Source organism: Cupressus sempervirens, chromosome 6, assembly GCF_028749045.1.
Source record: "Cupressus sempervirens isolate cs-2001-9-10 chromosome 6, ASM2874904v1, whole genome shotgun sequence".
Taxonomy (NCBI): domain Eukaryota; kingdom Viridiplantae; phylum Streptophyta; class Pinopsida; order Cupressales; family Cupressaceae; genus Cupressus; species Cupressus sempervirens.
In genome coordinates this window covers 80,596,071-80,616,844 of record NC_143123.1, presented here as the reverse complement: position 1 = coordinate 80,616,844, position 20,774 = coordinate 80,596,071, and positions in this window count along the sequence as shown.

Sequence of the window (20,774 nt, the reverse complement as noted above, 5' to 3'; positions counted from 1 at the left end):
TCTATCAAACATAAACTTTATCAAATAAATTCTACATATAAATGCTAAAATACCTCTTTTCAAAAATAGGGTTTACTTTGAAATTGCCTTGTCAAGTTGCTTCTGAGTGCTCTATGCTTTTGATTTAATCACAATGAAGTGGTAATCAAGTCTATACTCCATTTTATTTATTCAATTCAAATTTGCATTAATTGCATACTTTGCAAACATGAAAAAGCTTTCAATTGCATTCTGTAGCCAAATATTTGTTTGAAATTCTTGTTCAATCTACAAATGCTACCCAATGTTTACCATATCTTCCTTCCATCATGTCAATTATCCAAGAATCTTTGCTCCACAAAATTCTTTGTGAAAACATAGATTTCATCTTCTACTATAGAATTAACTTTCTCAGTATTAATAATACATCTTAATTCCTTCATAGCGAGTTTCGATAAGCTCCAAATTTCAAGCAATCCTAGATACCATCTAAACTTATCTCGATATACCTTTTTCCAACTTTATTACCCATATTTTGATCTCTAAATGAAGTTTCAAATTCTGGTGTTATGAACAAGCTTAATTCAACTTAGTTGAATCAAACTTGATTACTAACTTCGATCTTCTTGTCTCACCATCTAACTTTTCTTCTGAGATTTCTAATCCTTTTACAAATGCCTCATCAAGTTCTTCTCAAAGTTCACTGACTACATTTCTTTGTTCCTAATTATCTTTCTTAGTTCTAGAGTTCCTTTCATGGTTCCTTCTATCATTTCCAACATTTCTTTCATCATTCCTTCTATTTCCAAAGTTTTTTCCACTATTCCTTTTATCTCCAAAGTTTCTGTCCATTCTACAATACTTTTTTGTATGTCCAAAGTTGTTGCATAACTGCCATACTAGAGTTATACTTCTAAGATTCTACTGATCAATAGGTGCATGACAATTCTGAGCTATGTGTCCAAAGTTGCTATACTTATAACACATGATTTATCTTCTTTCTTCATAAGGTCTTCCTCTCTCAATGTCCTCTCAATAGATCTTCTTCTATCTATAGGGTTAGTATTTCTATACATTCTACTATTCCTTTTATCATTATCATATTTAGGTTTTCTACAATCAAATTATTTATGACTTATACCATCACAATTATGAGAATAAAAATCCTTAACATGATTAAATTACTTATTTGTAGAATCTCTTTTTATATGATCTATTTTATCACATGAAAAAAATGTACCTATAAATTCATACTGAGTTTCTTTAGGAGATTCCACTTGCTTTGGTTCATCCAATATTTCAACTTCCTTGTCTTGTCCAACTTCTTTAGGTTTATCAAAAGATTGATTATTCAATCTTATCATTAGATTTATTTTTTTCTTTTAGAATTGATCTAATTTCAAGTTTCTTTGCAGACATGTTAAATAGATAACCAAGACAAGACTTATCATAGGTAGGTCTCTGTATTGACATCAAATCATGAAGCTTTTCTATCCTAGAATAAAGCTTCTCAAGTTGTTTCTTGTACTGAGTTAATTCAAATTTCACAAATAGTGTTGTACTTATGAAGTTCTTCATGATCTTCTTTCAATATTTTAAATTTAGATGTCTTCTTCGCTAGATTCGTTCTAAGATCTATATTCTCAATCTTCAAATTAAATTCAACTTTGCTAGGATCATTCTTCAAAGTTAACTTTAGATTGGTAATCTTCAATTCATGCTTCAAGATCTTGTACTCAGTCTTTATCTTTGAATAATCATATCACAAGTTTCAAATTCAGTAGTTGCAGTCTTGGATTTAGATGTTCAATTTTATCCTTCAATTGTCCAATGTATACTTTGGAGTTTTCATATCTATCCTTCATCTTATCCCTTTCTTCAGTAAGGAAATCAATTAGTTCAAGTGCCTCTTCAAGGTTCTTCAATTGTTCCACATCCATAGGGATCTTACTCAAGTTGTTAAGCCTCTTCTAGGTAACTGTGCTCTGATACCAATTGTTAGAAATAAGAATTACTAGGGGGGAGGGTGTGGGTGAATCAATAATTTACAAAACTTAGTTGCCAACTAAATATTATTTATTACTTTGAACCATACATAAGAAAGTAAACAAGTAATGTTGAACAATAATAGTAACCATGCACAACGATAATTCATAACACCATATTTTGTTAACTAGGGAATCCCTGACCAAGGGAAAACCCTAGTGGGGATGATACCCATTAGATAATATACTGATATATATATGCTCCTTGTTAGAGGATGGACCCTATTAGGAGTCAATGAGAAAATTTAGTATAGAGAGTCTCTATTAGGAGACTTTGAATCTTTGTTAGGAGATTCCAACCCTATTAAGAGTTGTAGTATAGTAGATGCAAGATGAGCCCACTGCCCAAACATGATCTTCCAATTACAAGAAGAGCTCACTGCCCAAACAAGTAATTAGTCCTATGGTATATAGGTGATGTAACTTCTTTCTTGACTGATCTTTGACCTTAGCTAAATCTCAAATCACATAATTAGGTTCTCAAAACTTTGCATATATCGCTTCATAAAAGTTCACATATCACAATACAATTTCTAAACACAACATATCAATTTCACTTTTTAATTTACAAGATGTCCTTTGCATAAATACCATGCCTTTTCAAAAATTACTTCTAGTTTAGATAAGGCCATAATATACTTTTCCAACTTAGAGTAAACATCTAGGATGTTGGTCCTAATTGGTCAAGTAATTATTTTGTAAACAAAATAATTCCTTTACCTTTAATTCCACTGTTCTGTTTCATTGGTAAAATTTTACTATCTCTTTTCTATAGAGTCCATACTGATGTCCAAGGTTATACAAGTCATCATAAACATGTATAATATCTCCATCTATATTCATTAATCATAATATGATGTCAGTAATAAGTTACATACAAAATAATACATTTCTATAAACCAATTTCATATTTAGACAATTTTCTGAGTACCAAAAGCTAAGTATCTTATTTTTGAGGTTTTCTACAAGCATGTACTTCATGTGTTGCTATAAATGACAACAATTACATATCTATGTTAGCCAATTGTCAACATTGATGCCATGCTCTTAGGGATTGTTTTAGCCCATATAGTGCTTTGTTCAATTTGTAGACCATGTCCTTCTCTCTAGGTTCAATAAATCCTTTTGGTTGTTTAGTGTAGGTTTCCTCTTCAATTATTCCATTTAGATATGAAAATTTAACATCAATTTAATATACCTTGAATTTATTATATGTAGCATAAGCCAATAGAGTTCTTACTCCTTCCAATCTCACAACAAGTGAAAATGTCTCACCATAGTCAATTCTTTCTTCTTAGGCATAACCTTTGTAGACTAATCTAGCCTTGTTTCATACCACTTCTCCATTCTCATTCAATTTTTCTTCTTCTAAAAATATACTTGGTTCCAATCACATTCTTATTAGTAAGTCTCGGTACAAGTGTCCATGTGTTCTTCTTCTTAATTTGTTCAATCTCCTCATTCATAGAGTTAATCCAACACTCATCATTCAATACATATTTAATTGATCTAGGCTCAAAATCAGCTAATAGACATGTACCTTCTCTTATTTTTATTCTTTTTTGTACTCTTACAATTCTATCTCCAGTTATTTATTTAGGTGACTGGTTCTTTCTCACATATTTAGCTAATACAGGTTCAGTTCTTTGATTCCAACATTTATTTTTCTCGATGGGAGTTCAACTTCCTACTCAAGTCATGTTGTCTAGTACTTAGGTATAACTTTTTGAGACTTGATAACCACTATCTGATGCTTGAATGCAACTATCTGTTGTTTGGGCACAACTATCTATGACTTAGGTGCCAGTGTTTGATGCTCAGTAGGCTTATGATGTAACTTGGGTAGAGTATCTAGAGCATCATCATAGACATAAAAAAAATTATTATAATCTTGTGGTTCCTTCTTTCTTTCTAGATCATTCTCCTCTAAAAACTCATCAAATCTTACATTTACACTTTTAATCATCTTATTAGTATCCTTTTTAAAAATTTGCAATCTTTGCTCTTAGATGAATATCCCAAGAATATACCTTCACCTCCTTTAACATCAAGTTTACCATTCCTAACATCCTTGTGAATATAATATCCACTTCCAAATATTTTGAAAAAATTACTTTCAGTGTATGACCATACCATAGCTCATATTGTGTCTTGTTTGTTCCTTTATTCAATTGAACTTGATTAAGTGTGTAAACAATAATATTGATTGCTTCTCTCTAGAATATCTAAGAGACCTCCTTCTCAATCATCATTATCCTTGCACAATCTATGATATATCTATTTCTCCTTTCAGCAATGCCATTCTTTTGTTGAGTCCTTGGTGCAGATAACTATTATTCGATACTATTCTTAGCACAAAAGTTAGTGAATTAAATAAACATAAATTCACCACTTCTATCAAATCTTAAACATTTCAAAGGTTTTTTAGTTTTTTTTTTCAACTATTTCTTTGTACCATTTAAACATATTGAAAGCATGTGATTTCACTTTCATGAACATTACAGTCATCATCCTCGAATAATCATCCACAAACAATATAAAGTATCTATCATCATAATAACTATCAACATTAATTGGACCACATAAACCAATATGCACTAATTCCAAAATACCATTGGAAGTGTGTGACTTGCTAGAAAAACTAGACTTTTTCACCTTACTGAGATGGCATTCTTTGCACATAGCATTATCAAGATTTTTTAGAATTGGCAAGCCTCTTATTCTTTTCTTTCTACTAATTTTCTCTATATTTTCAAAGTTTACATGACACAAAATTTTATGTCATAACCACACATCCTAAATTTCTAGAAAATAAACATGTATCAACCATAGGATTAAGGTCAAATAAGTTACTTTTTATTTGCACTCCTTTTCCAATCAAATTACCTTCATCATCAAACATTTTGACCTCCCTTTTATAAAATTCTAGCTTGTGATTTGAGTTATTCAACTAAGAAAAATTCAATAAATTATATTCAAGTCCTTAAACCCAATATGCATCATCACATCTGATCTTGTCATTCATCATTAATGATCCTTTACCTTTCAACAAATATGGAACATCACTACCAAACTTAATAGCTCCACCATCATTAATTTCTTCAGTTTTTCAAACTTAGATACAGGTCATATGATGTGAACAACCACTATTAGTAATCCATGAATTATTCTTTGTAACATGTGAAATAAGGGCAGTTTCATTCTCATACCTTTCACCATCTGACTCTTCCTTGATTCCAAGATAGAACATTTCAATTACTTCCTTGTCATCATCAAAACTTGTTCGACGTGTTCTTCTTCAACAAGGTAACATGGATTCTTTCCTTTGTCTTTGTAATCTCTTTATTCCTATACTTGTAATATTTCTTGTCATTTCCATCATTTCTATCTAATTTTCCCCAGTTAGTACATTTAGCAAGAAAGTGACCAACCTCATTACATTTGAAACAAATCAAGACTAACTTACCTTTCTAGATATCTTTACCTCTTGATAACCTTCTTCCAAGCAATGCTTCAATCTCATCCAAATCATCTTTAGTTTTAGACTCACTTTATTCTTTGGATTTCTTCTCTTTCTTTAGATTGCTAGTAGTTAGTGAAGACTTAAAAGAATTTCCAATCATAATCATACTATTATCATAATTTCTTAACTCAAATGCATTCAACCAACCAACTAAACCATCGAGCATTAGATCATTACCATGCATAGCTCTTACTTCTTGAATAGAAGAAACTTTGATAACATAAATAGACAAAAGAGTTCTTAAGATTTTACTTACAATTATTTTAAGACTCCAAGATTTGTCCTCCAACAAATTTTATTAGACTCACCACATCCTTGATACAGTTGACATACTATGCAACATTCTCACCTTATTTCATTCTCATGTCATCATACTTACCTCTCAAGCTTTCAACTTTAGCTCTTTTTACATTGTCATCTTATCCATAGACAAGCTTTGGTTTATCCCACATTTTTTTTGCAATGGTACAATTCTTAACATCATCAAATTCAACATCAGTGAGAGTAGATGCAATATCAATCATCATATTGTTATGATTCCTCTTTTCATTCATTTGATCCATAGTTAGAGGACCAACATGCATAACATATTCACTTTCTAGCCAATGTGTAACATCATCATCAATACCTGAAAGATGTAGCTACATTCCATCTTTCCATGAGGAAAATTTCTCCATGTTTAGCTTTGGTGTCTCTCTTTTATGTATCTTAATCTTTTGATTAAGTTCCTTTAAACTTCTTCCTTCAAGCCCTGAGTGCTTTGATATCAAATTTTTAGATAACTAAGAGGGAGGGAGGGTGGAGGTGAATAAGTTATGTCCCATTATCTCATAGTCCCTTCAAAATTTCATTACCATTAAAGCAACATAAACATCAATAACAATAACTTCAATGCATCCAATCACTCGATTGACATATCTAGCATAAAAATTAACTTATACATGAACTTCTCTCTAAACTATTATCAAATTGTTCCTTGCATTACCGAGTATCAATAATTTTTGAGTTATTACCTAGAGATAATTTAGTTATTACCAAGTTGTAGTAAACTATAAAAACATGTAAATGATCTTGCAACACAAATAAGATTCACATAATTTTGACACCAATATTTAATGTGGAAACCCTATTAAGGGAAAAAAAACACCTGGGACTGGCAATCCAATTTTTTGTCATCTTCTAAAGTGATCTCTATTAGGAGACTATCATGTTAAAGGTTAGATACACTTTTTTAAAGTGACCTTGTTAGAGGATTTCATGAAAAGATCATTTAGATCTAATCACTTCCTGTCTAGGACCAAAAAGACTGGCCTAATTTAAAGGACTTACAAACACCACTAATTGATGTTACGATATAGGATTTCAAAAACTTGTTAGGTCCACTCAGTACTTTTGAGATTTTATGGTACAATGGTTAAATTGTAAATAATATAAAGTGATTTGTAAGAATAGTAACTACCTTTGCTTGACCAGGTCTTAGTTCTTGCACATTCTCTATCTTTTACTCACTTTTCTAACTCTAACTTCCATGAACTCCTTTCTCTACTTGGCTCACTTGGCTCTTTTCTCATTTAGTAACTTCTCATTCGAAAGGAAATTTAATCAATTCTCCAACACTAGTAACAACTTGAACTGACTCCCTAGATCAACAACTCAAAAACCTAAACTATCAATTACTTCTCCTTGAATAGATTTCTCAATTCTTCTAGATCCTTCCATCTTTTTTCACTTAATCAAAATCATCGATCTTAGATTTACAACTGAATTCCTTCATAAAAAGAATTTAGAAACATAAAAAATATAAATTTACATAGAACTCTGTGTCCATCCTTATCCTTCTTCAAATTCCTTTGTTAGAACCTTCTTGATTTTTTCCATCATTGATCTTGCAACAACATTTCACTCTCACATTAGACATTCTCAAACTTTCCAAATTTCTATCAAAAGTCAGCTTTAGTTTCTAATTTCTCAAACTTGTTCATCTAGCTTTCACTCGATAAACATTACATTTACTTGGGAAACAATGTGTTCTTCATCTTCCTTGCAATTTCTCAAGCAATAATGTAGTCACTCGGTGAATATAGTCTCCCTTCATTAACCTTGTGACTCAATTAAGCTTATCATCTTATCAATGAAACAAGATTGTAAAAAACAATTAAACCAATATTACATAATCATTTTCCAACTCATTCAAGTACCCATTGGATACCTTACATATCAACTTTGACTTCATCATACTTTCTTTAAATCCTCTTCAGCAATTGAATGAGATGATGCTTTCTTGAGTTAGTATAATGTATAGCTAATTAAGAATTTGACATCAATGATAATATAACAACTGATATGACTTTTTTACAAAAATTCATTGAATCATCAATTACTATATCTGTTGGGCCTAATAGATACATGCAATTTTTCACTAATTTTTTAAAATTTATTAGGAAAAGACTATACCATATTATAATGGAGTCACTTTCCTATTAAGAAATTTTGGCACCCATCTTTTAGTGACTTCATAGACCATGGATGGATCTCTACTCAATGCTCTTTTTCTCCTATTATGCACCATATCTTCTAGTTTCACCTACACCTCCTTCTAGGCCTTTCTAAGGCTTTCCTGTCTCCTCCTTGGGACTAGGTCAAGTAGGTTGACCTTGTGCCTGGTGGTTGTAGGATTTAGGGCCCAAAATTCCTTGAGTTTTCCAATTTTTTTATTTTGCTCCCTAGTTGGCCTAAGTTATTTTTCTATTTGAAAACTAGTATAAAAGGATGTTTGGGGGCTTTATTTTCATATCTCATTCTCAAGGAGTTGTTGAAAATTCATTAATATAGATATGTAATTTTTTTCATTTATGGAAACACATGATGTACATGCTTACAAGAAACCTCAGAAATAAAGATACTTAGTCTTTGGTAATCAAAAATTTGTCTAAGTATAGAATTTGGTATACAATAGTATATTATTTTGTTTATAACTTGTTGCTGACATCATATTGTGACTAGAAAAGTTAGATGGAGATAGTATACATGTTGGAAATGACATGTATAACCTTAGAAGTCAGTACAAACTATATGAAACAAAGATACTCATGTTTGAAGTGAAACAGGATAGTGAAATTGAAGGAGAGGATTATTTTCTTTACAAGATAATTACTTGTCCAATTAGGGCCAACATCCTAGATGTTTACTCTAAGTTGGAAAAGTGGATTGTGGTCTTAGCAGACCTAGCAATAATTTATGTAAAGTCATGGTACTTATGTAAAGAACATTTTGTGATAAGAAGTGTGCTATCATGTAATTGTGATGTTGAGCAATTGTATGCGAAATTTTATGAAAGTGATATATGCAAAGTTTAATATAAGCTATTTTTTGATTTGAGATCAAGTTGAAGATTAGAGAGTCAAGGAAGAAGTTATAGTACCTATATTTTAGAAGTTTTATTACTTGTTTGGGTAGTGGGATCTTCTTGTAATTAGAAGTGCATGTTTGGGAAGTGAGCTCATCTTGCATTTACTGTACCACAACTCCTAATAGGGTTGGAATCTCCTAATAGGGATTCAAAATCTCCTAACAAGGATTCAAAGTCTCCTAACAAGGACTCCTTATACCAAATTTTCTCATTTACTCCTAATAGGGTCCATCCTCTAACAAGGAACTTATATATTAGTATATAATCTAGTGGGTATCATCCCCATGAGGGTTTTCCCTTGGTCAGGATTTCAATAGTTAAAAAAAATGGTGTTGTGAGTTAGCTTTGTGCATTGTTACTATTACTATTCAACATTACTTTATTGATTTGTTATGCATGGTTTGAAGTAATAAATAATATCCAATTGGAGACTAAAGTTTATAGATTATTGATTCACCCCCCTAGTAATCCCTATTTCTAATAGTTGGTATCAGAGCACAATTACTTTGAAGAGGCTTCATGGCTTGAGTTAGATCCTTGTGGATATGGAATAGTTGATGAAGAACCTTGAAGAAGATCTTGAATAAATTGATCTCCTTACTAAAGAAAGAGATAAGCTAAAGGACATATATGAAGACTCCAAAGTATACGTTGGTCAATCGAAGGAAAAGATTGAACATCTCAAATCCAAGCCTGAATCTACTAAATCTGGAATTAGTGATGACGATTATTCAAAACTAAAGAGAGACTAAAAAATCTTGAAGTGTGAATTAAATATTATGAATTTAAAGTTGACATTGAGAAATGATCCTAGCAAAGTCGAATCTAATTTGAAAACTGAAAATGTAGATATTAGAGCAAGTCTAGCAAAGAAAACATTTGAATTTAAAACATTGAAAGAAGATCATGAAGAACTTCATAAGTACAATACTATTGTGAAAGGTGAATTAACTCAATGTAAGCAGCAACTTGAGAAGCTATATTATAGTAGAGAAAAAGTTGATGATTCAATGTCAATACAGAGACCTACTTATGATAAAACTAGTGTTGGTTATCTAATTAACATGTTTGTGAAGAAACTTGAGATTAGGTCAAATCCAAAAGGAAAAGACAAATCTAATGATAAGATTGAATCCAATCAATCTTTTAATAAATATTAAAAAGTTGAACAAGACAAGGAAGTTGAATTTTTTTAATGAACTAAAGCAAGTGGAATCTCCTAAGGAAACCGGGTATGAATTTAGAGATAAGTGTTTTTTATTTAATGAAATAGGTCATATGAAAAGAGATTGTACAAATAAGTCATTTAATCATGTTTTGGACTTTTATTATCATAATTTTCATGGTATGGGTCATAAATAAATTCATTGTAGGAAACCTAAGTATGATAATGATACAAGGAATAGTAGAATGTCTAGAAATACTAACCCTATAGATAGAAGAAGATCTAATGAAAGGATATCAAGTGAAAGGAGATCTTATGAAGATAGATCATGTGTTATAAGTGTAACAACTTAGGACATGTTGCTTAGAATTTTCATTCACTTGATGATCAATAGAATCCTAGAAGCAGAGCACCAATATGTTAGTTATGCAATAACTTTGAACATACAATGAAGTACTATAGAATGGACAAAAACTTTAGAGATAGAAGGAACAATGGAAGAAACTTTGAGAACAAAAGGAATGATGGAAAGAATGTCAAAAATGATAGAAGTGACCATGAAAGGAAATCCAAAACTAACAGAGACAATGAGGAACCAAGAAACATTGTCAGTGAACTTCTAGAAGAACTTAATGAGGAATTTATAAAAGGAGTAGATATCTCAAAGGAAAAGCTAGATGAGATAGGAAGATTGAAGTTAGTTGTTGGGTTTGATTAAACTAAGTTGAATTAATCTTATTCACAACATTAGAATTTGAGAACTTTATTCTGAAATTGAATTAGAGGTAACAAAGTTGGGAAAAGGTGTATCTAGTTATGTTTAGATGGTACCTGAGCTCTCTTGTAATTTGGAGCTTATCTAAACATGTTATAAAGGAATTCAGAGTTACTAGTATTACAAAAAAGATTAATTCTATAATAGAAGATGAAAAGTATGTTTTTGCAAAAAAAATTGTATAGAAAATTTTAGTAGAGTTTTTTCATGATGGAAAATAGCTATGGCTAACCTCGGGTGGCATTGGAAAATTGGACAAATGATCTTGAGCAGTTATTTGATTATAGAATGTAATTGATAGCTTTTTCATGTTTACAAAGTATGTAATTAATGAAAGTTCATGTTGATGGAATAAATAGAGTACATAATTGATTTTCAGTTCATTGTGAATACATCCAAAGTGAAGAGAACTCAAAAATGACTTGTCAGAGTGATTTTGAAGCAAACCCTATTTTCGAAAAGAGGTATTTTATCATTTTTTTGCAAATTCATTTGGTAAAAGTTCATATTTGATAGAATCATGGATATGTTAGTAGTGCACAATGTTGAGAACAAGGACATACCTAAGTTGAAGGTTTTTTCCATGAAATCTACTGAAGGAAACCTTATCTCAGTGTTACCCATTACTCTGAACAACACAGTTGAAGATGTAAGAAGTTATCTAAATAGTAAGTTTGAGTATAATGGTAGTGAATACATGAAAAAGGACATGGAATTAGTTTTTAATCATGACATGACTATGAAGCTCAGATTTGAACATTTAAAGGAACTAGATCTATTCAAATATCATTTCTATAGAGAATTAGACACAAATCATATTAAGTAAGATATATGATGGAAAACTATGAATACAAGATAATGTAATTTATATCTCTACTGACCTAATTCATGAGGTAACTAGTCTTAGTAAACAAGGAAATGTACCTATAGGTGAGAAAATGGTCAAGAAAAAAGTTGAGAGTTATACCAAAGTAGTGTATAATGGAAAGGCTATGGTGATCAACACCATCAAGAAAGATGATGTAAGATTTTTAAGTAGAATCATTGCCTATTTTGTATGTGCAAGCTCAAAGATTGATGAACTATCAATTGGATTCATCTATGCAACATATAAGATATGTGTAGAAAAGGAACAAGTAAATCTTAGTGAAATTATGAGAATGCAACTCTTAGAGAACCTAGAAAAGATCAAGAAGACAAGGAATGGTATCTTTAAATTTTAGTCATTGATCAATCACATATTCTTTCATGCACTTAAAAAATTTCCATATTTATTAGTCACTAAGATAATGAGCTGTGAAAAATGTATAATGGAGAAGATCACAGAAGTATGCAGAAGGCATCTTGCAGATAATATATTAGACAATGGTAACCTGATAATGAAAACATTTCAGAATGAATTGAAATAGAGATTCAAAATTGCACTTGCAATTGCAGATAGATTTAAAGAAGACATTTTCATTATGGTTGATACAGACTATACTTATATACAAGCATTAGAACCTTAGAAAACATTTCTTGATCCCTTGGGTTATGAATTGAATGATGATGCAATAGTTAGTTAGATTGATTTATTATTGAAATTAGGGAAAGATAAAGCAGAATACAAATTTAGAACTTATGATGAGATTACCCAATCAGCTCATCAAGTAACCATGGAGAAGGTATCACACAAGAAGATAGAGTATATTATGAAGAAAGCCTTATTAGAGAATAGTATGAATGAGAGTGAGTTTGAGGTATTCAAGAAAACTATGAAATAAGGAATACTAAATGCACAACCTTTGTTAGTATTTGTTTCAGAGACATCTTCGAAGAAAAGCATTCCATATGTAGTAGTATCATATGTGCAACCTAGTGAGTTGGAGAGAAAATTTGAGAGATTGGTGGAAGTTGTTACCAGGCAAAAGGAAAAAGACATTGTTGAAAATTGTTGACTCTAGTGATGAAGAGGAAGAAGAATAAGAGATCAAGCAAGCAAAGAAAGTGACATTGTCAAAGTAATCAATAGGAAAATCTCAACAACCCTAGAAGCTGAAGATAGAAAAGATCAACACAACTATTGCTAATGAAGGCAACTTTGTTTAGATAAACAAATTTTATGAATTGTATAATAGTTTTGAGAAGGATCAGATTGATATCTCTATTATGAGATACATTATAGTAAACAATTTGAAATTAAAAGATATTGAAGGAATAGTAAATTAGAAAGTCTATGATAGAATTATTCAGAAGAAGGCTCCTACAAGAGAAGAAGATCTAGAACTTTAGAAGTCTATACTTAGAATTATTTGCAAGAATGATAACGAAGAAGAGATTAAGAGATTGTTGAATAACCCCACACCTTACTTAAGAAATAAAGTAAGACCATTTATATTTATGGTGGGTGAAAAAGATAAACTAAGAAGTGAGACTATGGTAGCTATCAATTAGATATTGAAAAAATCAAAGGCAAAATCTCCTTTAGCACCTTGAATCCAAAAGTGTTAGTGAGCAGTGACATTACGTAGATTTATCAGACGAATGTTACCATTAACATTGATGATACTAATCCAATTGAAGGTTTTGAACTTAATGAACCAAATAATAAGGATATTGAAAATAAATTGAGGAAAATTGAAGAAAAGAAGAGGTTACTTGAAGAAGAGAAGAAGAAAATAGAGGAGGCCAAGAAAAAATTTCTTGAGGATGAGAAGAAAAGAAAGGAAGAAAATAGAGGAAGAGAAGAAAGAAAATGAAAGAAAAGAAAAGGAAAAGAAAGAAGAAGAAGAGAAAAGAATGAAAGAAGCAATGAAGAAGTAAAGGGAGGACAATACTAAACATTCTAATTCATCTACTTTGCTTTCACTTGCTAGCTTAACATCTGATGTGATGTTGTGATATTGCTATCAGGATTTAATTGTGTGATTTTGAGTCAAACTCATTGACCCATGTTTCATGAGTAGTGATTAAACATGAATCCATCTCTCACGAGAATAAATGGAACACTTAACACTCATTGAATCTAGGTGATGCTCACAGGGGTGAAGCACCAGGACTTCCCTGGAGGTCACCCATGAGAGATGGATTCATGTTGAATCACTACTCATGAAAAATGGGTCATTGAGTTTGACTCAAAATCACACAGTTAAATCCTAATAGAAATATCATAATTTGACTTGATATGGAAATTATCTCCTACTTATCATCTGATGTGATGATCAAATTGATTTGATCTCATCCCTATCTAAACTTATTTAGAAGAATAGAATAGTAAACAACCTACAAAAGACCTTGATGGAGGTTACTGACAGACTGCATAGTACTTTGGTAGTACAACACAAAGAATTAGATCCTAAATAGAGGGCACAAATAGTGCTGAAATCACTTGATGAAGAGTTTACTAACTTGTTAAATGTTGCAGAAGTAAAGGCACAGATTTCACATGATGTTAACTTGTTTATCACCATTTGTCAGAACATTAAGAGTGATTTGGTTAGTATTGATACTTGTATCAAGGAGCTTCAAAATGTCAATAGAATGGGAAAACATAGTATATTAAGTGTACTTTATCATACAAGCTAACCAAGGACATTTCTAGTCAGATAGAAGAAAATATGAGTGAGCCAAAGGCTCTATCCAACCAAATTCAACATCCATCTTGCAAAGTTGATGATTTTGAAAGAAAAGTGGCTAGTATCCATAATGATATCATGAAATTAGAACTTTGGAAGGAACAAATTTTGAAGAGGATATCAAATTTTAGAGTCTATTTCTTTCAAAGTATCTTTTGTTGAGAAATAGTTGGAAGAATGTCTCAAGGCCAAGGACACCTATTCTAACTTTTTATATTCAAATCTTAATGCAATTGCAATTGCATCATATGCTTTGTGTGCAATTATCACCTTAGTTGAATCCACAAAGGAGACATGGACTAAGGGTTTGGATAATATTAAGGCAAACTTTGATGATTACATGAAGATCCTAACAACTTAAGGAAGGACAACATTTTTGATAGTTTTGGACATTTGGACCTTTTTCATTGATGTCAAAGGGGGAGAGAAGCGCACATGAAAATTGTTAAAATTGTTAAGGATAAGGAAGATAAATATTGTAAAGTATATTGTAAGGGGGAGCATATGTAAAGATGGACAAATGTAATAAATGCAATGTTATTATACTATTTATGTAGTTTTTGTTACTTAGCCAATTTTCCCTATTTTGTTGTTGTCAATGCCAAAGGGGGAGATTGTTGAAAATTAGCTAATAGAGATACGTAATTTTTGTAATTTATGACAACACATGATGTAAATTCTTAAAAGAAACCTTAGAAATAAAGATACTTAGTGTTTGGTAATCAGAAAAATTGTCTAAGTATAGAATTTGGTAAACAAAAGTATTTTTTTTGTTTATAACTTGTTGTGACATCATATTATGAATAGAAAAGTTAGATGGAGATAGTATACATGTTGGTGATGATGTGTATAACCTCAAAAGTTAGTATGGACTGTACAAAACAAAGATACTCATGTTCAATTAGGGCAACAAAATTGAATGAAAGGATTATTTTGTTTACAAGATAATTACTTGTTCAATTAGGGCCAACATCTTAGATGTTTACTCTATGTTGGAAAAGTGGATTGTGGTCTTAGCTAACCCAATATAAATTTGTGTAAAGGCATGGTATTTATGCAAATGATATTTTGCAATAAGAAGCATGCTATAATGTAATTGTGATGTTAACCAATTGTATGTGAACTTTCGTGAAAGCAATATATGTGAAGTTTAGTATAAGATATTTTGTGATCTAAGATTGAGCTAAAGATCAAAGATCAATCAAGGAAGAAGTTGCAATATCTATATTTTAGAAGTCTAATTACTTATTTGAGTAGTAAGCTCATCTTGTAATTAGAAGTGCATGTTTGGGTAGTGAGCTGATCTTGCATTTACTGTACCACAACTCCTAATAGGGACTCCTTATACTGAATTTTCTCATGATTCCTAATAGGGTCCATATTCTAACAAGGAACTTATATATCAGTATATTATCTAGTGGGTATCATCCCCATCAAGGTTTTCCCTTGGCTAGGGTTTCCATAGTTAATAAAATATTGTGTTAAGAGTTATCTTTGTGCATTGTTACTATTACTATTACTCTTCAACATTACTTTATTGCTTTGATATGCATGGTTTAAAGTAAGAAATAATATCTAGTTGGAAACTAAAGTTTGTAGATTATTGATTCACACTCACCTCTCAATAATCCCTACTTCTAATAGGAATCTCATGTCATCAAATCATCAAGCACCCAAGCCAAGGATTTCAAGCATTCAAAGAAAGCAAGTTTTCTTCAAGTCTTTAGGGATTCTTTGTGAACATCTATTCTTCAAAATCTAATATTATAGTTGTCCATCAAGGGAGGAGATTTACATGTAGGCATTCATTATCTTCTTCATCAATGTACACTTACATCCATGGATTCGTGATGTGGTTATGGTAGATCCATTGCAATTATGGAGATATCCTACATCCTCCATATCAAATTCAACATTTACAACATACAAAAAGGAAAAATCATTATTGATAAGGGTTTTTACAAGAAAGGTGAATATTTACATTTATCATGTTTCCTTTCATAAATTATCATTTACTTTTCAAGGTTGATTCCTTAGTCTAGGGCTTGTCTAAAGGAATCCCTCCCATAAAAAATCCCCAAAACCATGTTTATCTATGTGTAGGAGCAAGATTGATTTTTTTTGCATTCAGATCTAGAAATAAATCCTTAGTATATTCTTGGAGAAGTTGATTCAACTTTGCTACAATTTCATTGGATTATATCAACTTCATGGGAATCAGTCCTTCTAGGTTGACTTGGTCCTTTCTGTTGGACTAAGATAATCAACCAAGCAAGTGGTGAGTAATAAACTCAAACATCGAGTTGGAATATTGTCTTTCTATTGATTAGAAGCCAATTAACAAGAAGTCACAAAATGTTGCAAGTGCAACTACAGGTAGACTAGCATATCGGTCAAGACAATAGAATGAAGAAGAAGTGAGAAATATGAAACAAAGCTAACCTAGTCACCATTGATGTAACGATATGTTAGAAGGTTTGTACATGACATGACATGCAATAGAGAAGAGTGGAAGAATATAATAGGAGCATGCAAAGTTCCATATTTGAAAGTAAAGTTGTAGATGAAACAACCCAACCTATAAGCATTGACACCTATGGATAGGTAGTCATAGGTGTCTTGTGATTATGTTCACTATGCAATTCAAAATTCAAATTATAGTTTGAGTGGGATACCGTTAGGGTTTCCATTTGTAGTCTACTAGATTGATTTAAGGATCACTTGAAATTTTTTTGGTTGTTATTGGATAAGAAAAAGAGTAGAAGAATACCATTAAAAAACCAAAGTCAAATTTTTTTTTGTGACTATAATTATAAAAACCAAAAAATCCATTAGAGGAGAATAGTTTTTTACAATGAAATGGAGCAAGTATGAAGAGCATGAGAGGAAGAAATGTACAGTGAAGAAGGAAGGTCAACTAAACTAGAGTAGTAGAGGAAGATTAGAGTATCTTTGAGAAGATAAAATATAGGATCTATTAGGCAAGGTGTGCCATTCAGTAAGATCATATACATTAGTTTTCTTTCTAACCATATCATCTATTATAAGCCTTTAACAAGGTAAAACTGTAAGAAGTCTTTGAAATCCTCAACAAGCTATCTCTTAAAAGGAGATCTAAATCCTCTATCAAGGTAGCCTTAATTGGTTGTTGTAATCCTATCAAATTACTAGCATTCCTAATAGGGTGCATTCTTAGAAGGAACAAAAGTAAGCCTTTAATAAGGCACCCTTTTTCTTGCAAGGAAAGGCTAGTGGGTACATTACATCCACAATGGTTTTCACCCTCACACTGGGGGTTTCCACATAAAAATATGTGTGTTCAATGTAGACTTCCATGTGAAATATTGCATGGTTTTAGTTTATAGAATTTATCATTTCTTTGATAGTTAAAGAAGTAGTACAAAGTGTGTGATAAATATTAGTAGACTACTTGTAGATTTTGTAAAAGTGTGCATATTGATTCAACCCTCCTCTATGTACTAGTTGAAACCAACAATTGGCATAAGAGCTCAGACCCTGATAGTGACAAGTCTAACAACTTAGGGGAAGATCCAATGTCATCACTTAGAAGGTAGCTGTAAGAAGCATTAAAATCCATCAAATATCTGAAGGAAAAATTGGGAGAATATCTAGTAAGTGAAAGAAGTTGATAAGAAAGCTAGGAGAAAGCCAAGAGCTAGTAGAGAAGCTTGAAGAACAAAGCTATTTTGAGGGATTATAAGAAGCTATAAAAAAACTCATGGTCAAGAATAAAATGATCAAAGTATCAAAGAAGGAACATGAACATTATGTAGTAAAACTAAGTGAAGCTATGGATGAGAAATGTAGTGTAATCTTGTCAATAGATCAATCCTATGATGAATTGAGATTATCTTAGGTACCACAAGAGTAAGTTGAGAATATAGTGATAGAAAAAGAGAATGAAATAACTCTTATGGAGGAAGAGAAAAAATATGTAGCACAATAAAATAACATACATGAGTATGCTCATGAGAAGATAGAATGATTGAAAATTCTAACCAAGGAAGCCAAAAAAATGGAAGAGAAAGTTTGTGAATTGATGGATGATCTCAAGATGGTCAAGGAAGAATGTGATAGACTTGAAAAGAAAAGTGAGAACACTCATGATATGGAAAGACAACCAAACATCCAAGGAGAAACAATAAACTCAACTGGTTCATGATTCCAAGTAATTTGTACATCTGAAAGAGGAGAGTCTTCAATGACAAAAGACTCAAAGTTCACAAAGGTCAAAGAGCAAAGTAAAGAAGGCATGTCATAAAGAAAAACTACTTGTCTTTATTATGGTAAGGTAGTACACAAGTTGAATGAATGTTGGCATAGGCAAAATGCAACCAGTAGACATGACATAAATAGAGAACTATGTTATAGTTGTTACCAGTATGGACATAGTTTACAAGAACATAGAAATCTTGTGAGTAAAGAAAGAATAGAAATACTATTTCTACTATGACATGTATGATAATAATGGAAGATATTATGGATCAAGTACAAGATCACGCCAGTCATCTCCTAGGAACAAGAGACATGGTTATTACCTATGGAAATGATGGGCACATTGCATCACAGTGAAAATGGTGGATAAGTCAGTAGAGACAAATGAGACCATGAAACAATATGAGAAAGACATGCTAAATATGTCATAAGATAGCATGGAGTCAATAATTATTAGGCAAGATAGAGACCCGAGCAACACAATAATAACAACAAATGAAAATGCAAGGCCATTATTATCGAGCAAGTCAACAAGGACTTTGCCAAAGTATGGATCAAGAAGAGGTCAAAGAACACCAGGATAAGGATTGGGGAAGGAAAAGGTTCACCAGTAAGTGGTTAGTGACGTAGGAGTATCCTGGGTGTAAGAGCAATCTTGCATCACCCAAAAATATTCTCTTTTTAGTCTTTTCTATTTTAATAAGGACTAGTAGACAGGGTGGTTACTATATATGGGAACTCACTATTTTTAGTAAGTTTGTCATATGAGCTCAAAATGTTCTCATTTTCTACAAGAAGGTTCATTTGGAATTATAAGCCTACCATAAAAATATCATTTCTCTAGCTTAAGTATCAAAGAAGTTATTGCAGATTTTTGGTGGAAAAATTTGTAGAAAAATCTTTAGGCTCACCATTGGAGGCCATAGAGTGCCCAAATGAGGTTTGAGAACTTGATGGAAGGGTGTTGGCATGGTTCCAAGCCTGTAGATCAAGAGATGGCATTTCTAAAAGGTGGTTATAATAGCCAATCAGAGCAACAATTTGAGAGTTATGGCCTTTCAAGTTGGGTTACTAAAATATCTAAAATAATTTGTCAAAAATATATTTAGCCAACTCTATATGTATTTTTAGGGTCTATCGGCCCTATGTATTAAGTTTAAACATCTAGAACCTTCTTGGGTGGCATAAAATTGCCTATTTAAGAAAGGCCGAAACATTGTCTAGGGGAGCTCTAGGTGATAGTTCACAACTTGTTTTGTAGATTACTATAATGGAGGTGCCCATGTGGCATATGTACTTGTGAATTTTGTAATTTTTCATTTGCGGCACAAATAAGAAGTCTATATTTCATTCTCACATGTGCTATTGTTTCTTTATTTTCTAATTTGAGTTTATGGTAGTAAGGGGAGCACCATTCATCAAATGGTATCAGAGTAGCAGTTCTTGAGTATGTGAATAGATTGCTAAACGTGAGGTAGTTTACACCAGGTTTTTGGTTGGGTGAAGTTTGTCAAGAAGGAGTTCTTGAGTGTGTGGATAGATCACTGACTATGAGGCAGTTCACACCAAGATCATGGTTTGGGCTGAGCATGTAGACAAACTACCGATTGTAAGGTAGTTTTCACTAGGGTTTCAATAAAAGCACAAAAAATGCCTACATGAAGAGAGCATGGTGGAATAGGTGTTACACCTGAGGGTTTTCCAGCCCTCTATAGGAAAATTCAAGCATTGGAAGAACAAATGAATAGAGGAATGAATCTTCCTATAAGAGATCAAAGTGAGGATGATGATAAAGTAGAAGAAAATGCTGAAGTAGAGGTAGTTCTAAATCTAGAGGAAGAGAGACTTTTTAGGGCCATCTCCAAGATTGGAAAAAGACCTAAGTTTGAGGTCCCACATTTTAAAGAAATCTTATCCTAGAGGAGCTAATCAATTGGATCAATGAACTAGAGGAGTACTTTGAGTATGAAGATATTGATGATCCTAATAGGGTCAAGTTTGTGAAGGCAAAACTGAAGGAACATGCAA